Consider the following 11173-nt stretch of genomic DNA (forward strand, 5'->3'; position numbering starts at 1 on the left):
TCTGAATATGAATTACAGGACTATTTTAGAAAAAGATGAAATTAGAGAAGTGAAATTTTGGAGAGCTATTAGAAAGCGAAAAGAACTGTTAAATCCTGGATTGCAGAAATATTCAAAATCTACAAGTGGTATTGTACTCTTACTGTCATGTCTATTGAAATACATAATAAATTTATAATGAAATCAGTGTTTCTGTACATCACTTCCTGCACTGAGAAATTTGGATTATTTCTCAGGAATCAATGAGGGACCAAATTTGGTGCAACAGATGTTTCATTAAATTCATTCAGTGTTCATGCAAAGTTATAGCAGACTTTTTTCAATATACTACTTTATTTTGATTTATATATATATATAAGACTGTAGTTTTAAAAATACTTTCTGTATTAAAAAAAAATACCTGTCATATTATTATTATGGCATTTTATTTTCCTTATGATGTTGAATTTCACACTCCACACAACAGACTAGTAGCAACTTCAAGCCAGCAACCACAGCAATAAAAATAACATAAGAAGGCATATGGTAACATGAGTAACATGTTAACTGATGCAGAAGATTTTAAACGTTAAAAAAGTCCCTTTATAGAAAAGGTTTATTGAAGGTGAACTTTTCCAATTATCCATCCCCAAAAATCTCACCCCCATCCAGCCCTCTTCCAAAACCTCTAAAGAGGGAACTGTCCTCTCCCCTTCCTTTCCATCTTTCTAAACCAGTAAAAAAACCTTCTTGAGCAGTTGTTTCATGTGGGAGAACTTATGCAGATCTTATCTCTTGACTTTCTGCACTTTCAATTTTATTTTATCTGGCTTGGATCATTTTATCTTCACGCACTGCAAACACCTGCGGCTGGAAGCCGAGGGTCAGCTCCAACACTGCCCACAGAAAAACCTCCGCTCCATGGTTTGCTGAGCACCGTCACCACTCTTAAGCTCCTTTCTTGTTTTTCCCCAGAATCTTTTTAAAGTATGTTCTTTCCAAATAAATCCAAATGACAGTCTTGTGCTCAAGTTTTACGGATATTCATTTAAATAGATAGGTGGAGGAGGTATATAAACTAGCATTTTCCCATCCATTTTACGTAAAGATGTATCTAAGATGATGTGTGCACCACTGAAATAGCTGCACCACCAAAATGAATAATTTATACCAGTTACCAACTTCTTATAACTGATAAGGATTGAACCATCAACACAAAAACTTTGAAAACGCCTCATGAGACACTGATGTATTTTGTAAACACAATGCAAAAAGGGAACCCAAAGTAAAAGAACCTAAAGATGCTTCCTAAATTAATAGTTTCAAAATTATTTGATTTTTACTGAAATCTGACTACAGATTAATAAAAGCCACATTGGACATAAAGTTTATGAAAAAATAATACCATCACAAGGGTGAAGACTTTCAGCAGTGAAATCAAACGATTAAAATGAGGCTCCAGATGGAAGACAACTGAAGCTTTTAAATCTTAGTGGAGCACTGTTGGTGATGAACTACATTAGTGTGCACATGAACACACACACAAATACCCATGCGTATTCACATGTATGCATGTGCAAAAAGAAAAATATTTTGAAGTTCACTTTATGTTACCACTGCTTATGCTGACTGGCAGGGATTTCACTTCTGCCATTCTTATTTCACCTACAGATTGTAATGAAATGATTTCTCAGGCTAGCTCTTCTTCTTTCTCCCGTTCCTTAGTTTTTCCTGCTGCATTTTTTTCCCAAAATTAATTCAAATTCCACAAAGGCAACACAGAACAACAGGGTAGGAAAATTAGAAATGATTCTCTGATCCATAATAATCTCATGTCTTAACTATTGCAATCTCCTCCACTTTAGCCTTGGTAAATCCCAATTTGCTACCCTTTAATTCTATTCTAAAATACTCACTGAAGCAATCGTGTTGGCTCTTGACTTTGATTGCATTATCCCCCTCCCTGGTTTTGTTTTCCTTCTTTCTTTCTTAATCACATCAAACACCACCTCACTCTCAGGGTCCTCCAAGACCTTTTAATCTGGTCATATACACACCCTTGTTCCACACCGATGTCCTTAGCTGCTCCTTTACCAGAGTTTTGGACAACCACTATTGCTGTTCATAAAATGAAATCCTGCTAATGTGCAAAATCCACCAAGCAAATCTATGAAGTCTCTCTTCAAAACTCAGCAGCTCTATGATGCCTAGAAATGACCCACTTGTGATTATTATAAATGCCAGTTCAGATGTAACTTCTGATCCAAAAAGTCTCTCATTGACTGTTTACAGAAACCAGAAGTTACCTTAGTACTTAAATTCTTTCCCTAAACATCTGCTGCTAGCCATTGTCAGCAGCTGTATGTGACTATTTGCCTGTATACATAAATACAGCATTTATATATGTATATACACACATATACATGCATGCATATATAATATAAACATATATAATATACATATACCTGTACCTATAGATAACTATTTGCCTGTATATAATGCAATTATTTGCCTTTGTTTATTTTCGGGAATGCTACTTTATGGGATTTGGGGAAAGGCATATGAGAAAAACTGTCTAAGACTCAGCACCACCCTTAATCTCACCTCCTTGCAAAGTACGTGCTTTATTTTCATTTCATATCATCATAAAGCACATGTAGAAATGCATGCACTTTTAAAAGAAACAAGAAAGAAAAAAGAAAAAAAAATAGAGTTTAGTTGTTGAAAGTTATGTCTATGCCCGTTGGGCACAGATTTAATTTCCATTTCAGTACAGTTTCCCAAGCAAGACTGACAGAGACATTTACAGTGGTGATTCATACTACTCCAGTGTGCCATTTCTCTAGGGACCTGTGGGACGATGCAAAGATGAAGTATTCCTCAGCAGCGAGGTACGGCAAGGAAAGAGGAGGATCAGCCCCAACTCTCGAGAGCGAGGTCAGCATCCCGGAACGAGAGGAACAAATCGGAAGGTGGCAAAAGGGGCTGGGAGAAGTGGGGGCACAAAGAAGTTACGTATTGAGGCCATACTGACAACCTTTTCTGTACTTCCGTGGACTGTTTCATAAGTAGGTTTCTCCTGCCTAATACAACCTGCTTATAAAGAATTACCTGGAGTTATCTCAAGTTGTAATTTACTCTTTCTAATCAGACCTAGACTCTGGGGTGCAGGGATAAAAATATCAATGTAGAACATTCTTCTTTGCTCTTTTTTATTAGGCATTTCTCCCCAGCAGCCTCACCAGCAAACATCAGATGAATTACTGCGTGCCAGGCAGCAGCAGTTTTACCTATGGTACCGCTTCATCGCTGGGACGCGGCTCATGCCTGCTGCTTGGACGGAGTTCATTACAGAGAACCAAAACCACTTCTGCTTCCTCCTACACTTTCTAAGCTCTGCATCTCTGCTTGCCAAGGCACTGGCTGGTACTGAAAATCCCGTGCGATTTACAGGTACCTCTCAGATGCACACATGCTGCTCTTCATCACTCTCTCATACATTTCCATGCTTTTAATCTCTGTTCCAGATGATGTTGGTGGGGAGAAGAACCCACCTACTACACGAGGTGTTGGAGAGCTGTTGTTGTGATTAAAAAAGTTTTCTTAAATGGAGGATGAAAAAGTCTTTTTTTTTTTTTTTAATGGACAAAAACCAAGCTACCTGTTTACATTTATAAAGCCAATAGTAGGTATAATCTGTGGTTCTCTTCTGTTCTGGGCAGAAGGATTCACATCATTGTCATTAAGATTTTATAGGGAGTGATAAACATCTGCTTACATTCCGATATGTAAAGAAGGCCTTTAAAAATATAATTGATTCTAAAATAGAGATATAAAGTTGCAGCCAATCACAATAAGAAATGCTTATCAAATTCAGAATAAAAGTTGCGTTATCTTTGATATTCTGACCCAATTTAGAGCAAGTCGCTCTCAACCAAACCTGAACATTTTCAGTGCTCTTTCACTTTAAGGAAATCAAGAACAAATACACAGCTTTCCACCATCTTCTCTTGCGCTAAACTTAGTACCAGTCCAATCCTGGTCACCACTGTGGGGTTCTGAGCAACTCAGGCAAAAACAAAGTAGAGGAAGCAGTTTTCACATCTATCAGACGATTAAGTTTTGCAGGACAAGAGAAGGGGATGCAAGAAACTCCATAGCAGCTAATAAAATATGAGAAAGCAGTAAGAGGCTCTTAATGCAGAAATACATTCCACCACAGGTGGCAGGAAATTGTAGCTATTGATAACAAGTGTTTAGGGGCTCAGGCAAGGAAAGAAAATTAGCATAAGCATGAAGGAAAAGTAGTGATATTGCCAAAAAAAACTTCTCAGAAAGCTCTCCAGAAATCTATCATGAGAATCAAATGAAAAGCAATAAGTAATGAATTTGCATATTCTGTAAGACCTTGCATTTACATGTATTCTTAAGTATTTTCTGTGCTTAAGTAGCTGGCTGCATACCACGCAATGCTGGCATACACAGAAAACGAAGCACCGCTTCCTCGGTATGGAGGCACTGCCGTCTGCACAGGGAGATTACCGAGAGACCCAAAACGGGGCCGAGGAAGAAGTCGGCCAGTCTACCCAAACACAGAGCGACGTAGATGTAACTGAGAACCCAAAATACAAACCCTGCATTTCGGGATACTCCAGAGACAGGCACAGCACAAAGCCGCGAGGACGCTGCAGTCAGGGAAGTGCACGAGCACAGCTGCGACAGCCGGGAAAAGGCGGGCAAGGACGGCTCGACTTGGGTCTGTCACAAGCCCTTCTCCAGCTTCATCTCCCTTTCCAAAAGGCTGTTCGGCTTCGGAAAGCGATGGACCAACTACAGGGGACTGCAGAACTCTGCAAAGGCTGGGAAGTACCAAATGCCCTTTCAAGAAAGGTGTTAATAATACTGGCTTAAATGAATTCTCCAGGGGAAAAAATGGATGGGATTGCAAAAGATGATGGGATCAAGTTGAAAGCAAATGGAGAATTAATCAACTTTATTTTGGATAAAAATGCACAATTCAGTGAAGTGTCAATGGAACTCTAAAAGCTATGGATAATAGCAGGTAAAACCCAGGCTTAAAATTTAAAGCAGATAAACAACATGGCAAAGTATACATTCTAATAATAAAAAAGAAAAAAGGAACTATTGTGTCGTCTAGAAAGAGCTATGCCTGACCTCAGCACGGAGCTATTCTTTTGGGGCAGAGGGGAGAAGGGGGAGAAGAGCGCCAAAATACCTGAAGAGGCCTAGGAAAGTGCTCAAACAGAATCAGGTGGGAGAAAAATCCAGTCTCTGCTGAATAAATGCTCTTTGCAGTTCCTGCCGGAGGAAGGGAAGTTAGGAGAGGAGTCCCGGGCCAGGTGGAAGAATCAGCAACGCCGGTACAACTGCGGTCAAAGGAAACCTTCGCTGACCCACAGCATCAGGAAAATTAAAACATGCAGAACGGAAATGTTCCGCTCTGCCTTTGAGGGGTGAATGTGTACAACGTAGTATGCTATATGTATCGAGCAAGGTTTGGCACCATACCCTTTGAAATATAGTGAATAAGGACGAATATTGACACATCTCCTTTGTGATGTACATATTTCCATTCAAATTGTATTCAGCACCTTTGTCACATGGAAAAATACATGTTCATATGTTTTGTATTAGTGGAAAATAGTAGAAAAGCATTAGCCTGGGCTTTAAGTACTCTAGAAAGAGACAGAAGAATTTTGATAAACCCAGCATAACATACGTACAAAATCTGCATCTTTAAAAAAAGCCTACTAAAAAACTAAACAAATGGAGTAGACCTAAATTTTGTGTTTTCATACATGGAAGATGACTGCTATTTGACTGCAGGCAATTTATTGGTATTGTCAAGGAAATACCACCATGAAAAACAGAGATAATTTGTTTCAAAGTGAACACAAGAGAGAGTTGCTATTTGCAGACATTTGCCAGAGCACATTATGTTTATTCCGAAAAGGAAGATGTGGAAAACTACCTGTAAAAAGCTCCTGTTATGCCATATAGAGGTGGCTGGAACAGTAGTACTGATCAAGTGCTTCTTCTCAGCGAGTTACTGAGCAATACTGTGCCTCTCACAATATGCAATTAACCATTTAATTTTGGTCAAATGCCAATTTTCAAAGCAGCTATTTTAGTGATAATCAAGGAAACCCAAATATAAAGAGGAAAGACCAAATTAAAATCATCTGCAAAGTACAACATTAAAATATACAAAACAGTTACAAAATAAATACTACAAAATAATCACAATTATTGCTATAAAGTTTTTCTCTTTTTCATAACATTCAAATTTTCCAAATGTTTTTAAATCAAAAAATGCATCAAAAGTAATAAGGAAGAACAAAATAACTACATGAGTAATGTGGTATTAAAATGTGATTTAAAACAAACAGTGTTTCACTTGTGCCCTAATCGATCAAAAATTCCACATAAACTTAATTTCCCTGCTATCGTGGGAACTAAGCTGCCTAGCTCACATGGCAGCACAGAAGTCAAATGATTAGATTAGGGGCAGGTTGCAGTTTATATCCAAAGACAGTAATGACAGCTATTGAGTAACTGGTCCCATTTTCTCCAGTCATCTGGGCTTTTACTGAAGTCTCACCTGATTTCTCACCCTTCCTAACCTTACATCTGGACCGCAGTCACCCAAGGTGCTCTTCATCAGATAAAAATGGCATGCACACAGCATGAAAAGGAAAACCAGCTAGCATTGACCACTTTTGTGGTTTTCAACAGCTAATTTGCACTAAGATAAATATTTAAACTTCAGGGTAACATTTTATAATCAAAAAATAAACTGGCATTACACGTTAACTTCATATTTAACCCATACAAATCCAACAATTGTCTTGAACAGCACACACGACACAATTCTGAGCACAGATGTAAGAAATGAAGCAGGAAAACACTGAAACTCTTCTGTTTCATATAAAATTTTGCCTTAACTTTATTACATTAAAATATCACTAATTTTTTGCCTTTTTCATTTCCCTGTGGTATGTTAACATATTGCTGTGGACAGTCAGTACACTGTGAGGCTTGGTCGGGCCAGAAGAGCCCAAAGCAGGCTGGTGTCCCCGGCTCTGTGCGGACGCGCTGGATCCCCTCCCCGGGCCTCGGCTCCTGCCGGCTGCACAACGGAGATAATCCTACCTTTTCCAATGCCCTTTGGGATGCACTCATGAGAAGCGCCATGCAAGATCTAGATATTCGCTACTGTTATCCTCTCACTGAGTATAGTTAGGTTGTAATATTACCATCTCTGACCTCTTAAAATAACACATTTGGCATTAAGTAGTAACGGTATGATTATAGAATGGCATTTATTTTAGATAGCAGAATAAGAGGTTAATGAATAAAACGGGGGCTGCTGTTCAAAGGGGGAGTTCAGATCCATGCACAGCTATTCATGCTTCTAATTTAGTTGCACAAAAGGAGGTTACCGCACAGATAGTTGTAGGCACAGAGGCGCTCTATTTCTGCACTCCTTTTCTGAATGAATAACACCATGTTGGCATCGAACGAGCGGGGGGAAAAAAAAAGAAAGAAAACGAGAACATATTCCTCTTCCCCTTCAAAACACAGGAGATGTTCCCAGGAAAAGTAACACAAAAACAGATGGACCGGGACTGCCTCTGACATGAGATCTATGAAACAAATGTTGTCAGCGCACACGCGAGCGCTGGGGCAGGGCCGATGCCTAGGGTGCAGCCAGCCCGGCCGTGCCGACGACGTGCCCAGCGAGCAGGGAGGGGACGGCGCGCGCTGCCCCGTGAACCCACGGCCCGCCAGGCAAACCCCCGCACCCAAACCGGCATTACATTACCTCCTGCTCCGGGCCATCCAGAGCTCGTACTAAGGTCTCGCACGCTCAGAACGGATGCAAACAAACAGCATCTTATGTAAACGCAATCTCAGTTCAAAGACAGTAAAATCCAGGTATAGTTAACAGTATTGGCCCATTATAGCTTTCTAAATGGATTTCCAATATGTAAGGGTATTCGTCATGATGGGGTGCTTCTTGCACAAGCATGTTTTTCGGAGCCTTTTAACTTTCATACAAGTTTTGTGATTGTGCCTTGCAGCTTGCCATCCAGAGAGGGACAAAAAAAATATTGTGTATTATATTAAGAAAAGATAAAACGATGGCATTTCAAGCCCTTTCTACAAGAAAGCAGAAAAGCCTTTTTTGTGTGTCCATTTTTATAACTGAATTACTGAGAAAGCCCTTTCAGTAATAAGTCTGTTTTAGTCTATCAGGCTCTTACAGACATTTCAATGTCTGACACTTAAATATTATAGACTGCTTGCTTTAAAGGGTTTAAAAAAAAAAAAAAAAAAACTCTTGAATCTCGGCATACTGAAAGAGAGGCAAAATGTTTGCTCTGCACAGCTTACAGCACCCATTAAAAACCTTCATTAACGCAATATTGATAAATTACTGCAGTCAAATAGGAACAATGTCAATAAGAAGTAATGCTTAACACACTGCACTAACTTAGCAATGTTGCAATTGCTAACATAGTCCTTATGACCATATTTTCATTCTGCTTTACATTGGAAAAAGATATAGGCACTAAGAAGAAAAGTTTAGATATAGATTAAATTAGTTTTTATTGTAAGAACCTATCAATGAACACAGGTATGAGAGAATTATAGGTCTAGTGGAAATTCATTTGGAAATTATTAGTGATAAAACAGTAAATCTTTGAATAATTTCTATATACAAATGTTACATATTTTGAATATATTATAGAAAATTGTGCAAGTGTCATTTTGTGCAATAGAGCACTTTTTAGAAACTTCATAATACAATGGATACTTTCAGCTTTTTAACATATAGTCTAAAAGCAAATAAATAATATAAAATTAGCTCTTACAGTCTTCTTTGTAGGAACTTTACAATAGCTAAGCTATATGCTATGGAAAGTTCCCTTAATTACTTAAGGTAAATTTAGAAAGACTTTTTATTTTTGCAGTTGCTGCTCATTTCTTTGTCTTTTTAATTCCTGGCCATAAGTCTGCTTGCTTCTGCACATTTCATGGGGGGGGGGAGGTGTTTTAGAAACAGAAAAAGTCACTCAAAACCATAGCTTAGTCTTGCTATATTCCTATGTTTCCTATATTTGCTTATTTGGGGGGGGGGAGTTTTTTGGATGCCAGTTTTGATAAATAAATGTAAGCCAATCTAATTCTTTTTCTTTTCTTTTAGCATACTAACCCATAGTGCTACCATACTGGGAGGATGCTCACCGCCATCATAAAGCAAATCTGTTCAGATCTCCCCTTGTAATCATCAAAATTAAAAGTTATCTCATACTTCACCATATACAATTCTAAGAGTAAATGCTTACTAATTTTTCTTTATTGATTTTATTTCATAAGCTTAAGATTCAATTTAGTAGGTGGTGAGAGCTATTTCCCTTTTTCCACAGAAGTTTGAGTATTATATCTCTTCTCCCTTCTTTATGAACCTTTAGTAACAGGAGAGGTAATGAATGAAACTATAGATTGTGCATTTATTTTATAACCACTCCTGAATCACTAGAGCTTCTTTTTTTAACCAGAAAATCCAGAATAAATCACAGCTTTTTCTTTTCACTTAGAAAACAGTGGACTTTTCATACATTCAGAGCAAACCAGGCAACTTCATTTTAACGTGTTTATAAAGTTCATCCAATCCGAGCTGCCTGACTTCTAATGGACTCATTACTAAAGTAATGCTTGAAATAAACAGATGCTGCTCTGTATCTGACAATGTTGTTTGGATTTCTGCTAGTGTATGTGGAGCATCATGTAAATGCGGTGCTTCCAAAATTTAGTAATATTTTTAAAAGTAAACAAACAACTAATTTCAGAAATGAAAAAGGCTCTTGACTGTTAAGGCAGAAGAATTTCACAGAACAGGAGAAGATTCAGATAAGATTATGATGGCATATGTATCATCTCTTCACCTATATTTCATAATTCCTACTTCTGTTAAGTTTTAGCTTAAGCAATATAGCTCTTGATATTAAAAAAAAAGGCCCTCTAATGTTAGCACTGCAACTTTCACCTATGCATTCCCCACTTGAGGTACAGACTATAATGCTTATATTTCATCTCTGCAATTTTCTTTTGTAATTAAAACGTGGGATATATTTTATAAAGAATAAATTTATAATTGTGAAAAAATACTGTACAAAGAAAACATTATTTAGCCCAAAATATTGAGCTGCAAGCAGAGCGAGGGGAAGGAAGCTAGAGCTCCACTAGAGATACCTGATTTTGTGGGTGTCATTAAGTAGTGCTCTCTACATGTGCTTTACATTTCATGCCTTGTGTCTTACCAACGCAGTCTACCTGTCAGGTGCTAAAACACACGTTTGTCGCAGTCACTAATCCCACACTTTACACAACCCAATGTGAAGAGAAGGCAGACTCAGCCTCCAAAATACCTGAGGTTCTTAAATGATGCAAAACCGCAAGCAGCATTGTTATGAGGAAGAAAACTCTGGTTAGTAGTACAGTAAAGCAAACAGACAACTTCTATTTCCTTGATTGGTATCACTAACCTGAAAATCAAGATCTTATTTATCGGTGTGAGTTGCATTCCTCGGGGATTTCTATTAAAGTTACAACAAATTGTAGGGAGAAAAAATAGCAACGTACAGTGCTGTCGTCTGGTGAAAATGAGCAAGTCCCTCCTCAGCAGGGTCCCGGGTCACATAACCAGCTGGCACTTTCTGTGTCGGCTAATCAACGTTGGTTTCAGAACTGGAGGAAAGAAAAGGGATAATTAGACTTGACAAACCCTAGAGAAGGGAGCAAATTAACAAAACAAACAAGGACCCACCTGAAGGACACCCCACAGGACAAGCAGAACCAAGACCCAACATCCAGTGTCGCAAACAGCTACAGACCATTACGCAGCAAAATATCGTGGTTAAGAAGCTCTAACCGTTTGCTCAGGGATGGATATTAATAGCTTGGAACTACGAGCCTCAGTCCCAACAACCCCTCAATCTTGTCCATTTATTCCTGTTGTAGCCTTAGTAACACTCCTGCCTCTCGTATATTTTAACGAGCAGTGTTTTTAATGCAGGCCTTTTGCGACTTTCAACTGGTTAAACTTCTATCGTCTTTAAAAATAGCCAACATACTGAAGAACATAAGCCTAAACCTTCAGCCCTTC

The 11173-nt window shown here is 38.4% G+C and overlaps 1 protein-coding gene across 9 annotated transcripts in view; it reads right to left on the minus strand.

Moving 5' to 3' along the window:
* Nucleotides 1-10733, minus strand: part of ATP2B2 (ATPase plasma membrane Ca2+ transporting 2) — a 276349-nt gene extending 265616 nt beyond the window's left edge. For all 9 annotated transcript variants that reach the window (XM_067303868.1, XM_067303867.1, XM_013945288.2 and 6 more), the window contains exon 1: nucleotides 10651-10733. The gene's annotated coding sequence lies outside the window, so the exon portion shown is untranslated. The remainder of the gene's footprint in view (nucleotides 1-10650) is intronic.
* Between the last annotated feature and the right edge of the window lie 440 nt (nucleotides 10734-11173).

This window comes from Apteryx mantelli, chromosome 12 (assembly GCF_036417845.1).
Source record: "Apteryx mantelli isolate bAptMan1 chromosome 12, bAptMan1.hap1, whole genome shotgun sequence".
NCBI lineage: Eukaryota > Metazoa > Chordata > Aves > Apterygiformes > Apterygidae > Apteryx > Apteryx mantelli.